The sequence below is a fragment of the Brassica rapa genome, unplaced genomic scaffold (genome assembly GCF_000309985.2).
Source record: "Brassica rapa cultivar Chiifu-401-42 unplaced genomic scaffold, CAAS_Brap_v3.01 Scaffold0709, whole genome shotgun sequence".
Classification (NCBI taxonomy): Eukaryota; Viridiplantae; Streptophyta; class Magnoliopsida; order Brassicales; family Brassicaceae; genus Brassica; species Brassica rapa.
In genome coordinates, this window is record NW_022610649.1 from 8521 (window position 1) to 10000 (window position 1480).

Genomic DNA, 1480 nt, shown 5'->3' on the forward strand with positions numbered 1-1480 from the left:
CAGAGACATCCTGTGTGTGCTGGTGGACACCCATGGACGTCCTGTGTGTACTGAACAGACAGCCCACGTGGGCCAAAATCACCCGAACAGTCCACGGGAAGGGTCAGCGTGCTAAGTCCAAGGACCGTGCTGATATGTGTACTGACGGACAGCCACGGACGTCCTCTGTGTGCTGACGGACACATACGAACACACACTGACAGCCACGGACGTCCTCTGTGTTCTGACGGACACACACGGACGTCCTGTGTGTAATGACAGACTTCCACGGACGTCCTGTGTCTACTGAACAGATAGCCCACGTGGGCCAAAATCACCCGAACAATCCACGGGAGAGCCAGAGTGCTGAGTCCAAGGACCAGCGTGCTGATATGTGTACTGATGGATAGCCACGGACGTCCTGTGTGTGCTGAGGGACACACACAGACACACATGGAAACACACGGACAGCCACGGACATCCTGTGTGTGCTGACGGACAGCCACAAACAGCCACCGACGTCCTGTGTGTGCTGACGGACACACACGGACACACACAGACACACACAGACACACACGGACAGCCACTGACGTCCTGTGTGTGTTGACGGACAGCCACGGACAGCCACGGACGTCCTGTGTGTGCTGGCGGACACCAACGGACATCCTTTGTGTACTGAACAGACAGCCCACATGGGCCAAAATCACCCAAACAGTTCACGGGAAGGGCCAGCGTGCTAGTCCAAGGACCAGCGTGCTGATATGTGTACTGATGGACAGCCACGGACGTCCTGTGTGTTCAGGGAAGATGAAGATGTGTTTAAGGGACTGAAAGGATGGTCGACATCTAAAAAAAGTAACATGTTCAGTATTCTTGTTGAACATTAATTCACTGCAATAGCCTAGGGATTTCACCAAGTGGTTCTTGTCGAGTTCTAGTAGTAGTTAGAAGATTTTAAAGAGCATTTCAGATAGATCAATGTGTAAAGAATACTGTAAGTAAAATCATTCTTGGAATGGGTGAGTGTGTTTATTTGAGAGTAGCACCCCTGGTCTGAATCATGTTGGCGTGATTGATCGTGCATGTTCTTGTTTGATTGTTGCACGGTTAATCAAGTTAACATTGACTAGACTGGAGATATTACATTCACGTATGGCACATCACCTCACGTTCCAAATTTCATGTTGTTGTTATGGGGGAGAGCCAGATAGAAAAGGTTGAGAAGTAATAGTCTACAGATACAAGATTGTTAGAAAAAGTTTGCAGACCGCAGTTGAAAAGAATTGTGCAGAGTAAAGAATTTGGTTATCTTGAAAGTGGCTGCTCAGAAAAGAAAGGATCGGTTGGGGGAATCAAGGGATCGACCATGAGTTGTTTTGATATGGGCAGATTAAGATAAGGTCAGATTTAATATCCAGAACTCCTTTCAGAGACTGTTCAGTAAAGAGTGTACAACTACGTTTTTAGAATTCGGGGACGAATTCATTTAAGGGGGGAAGAA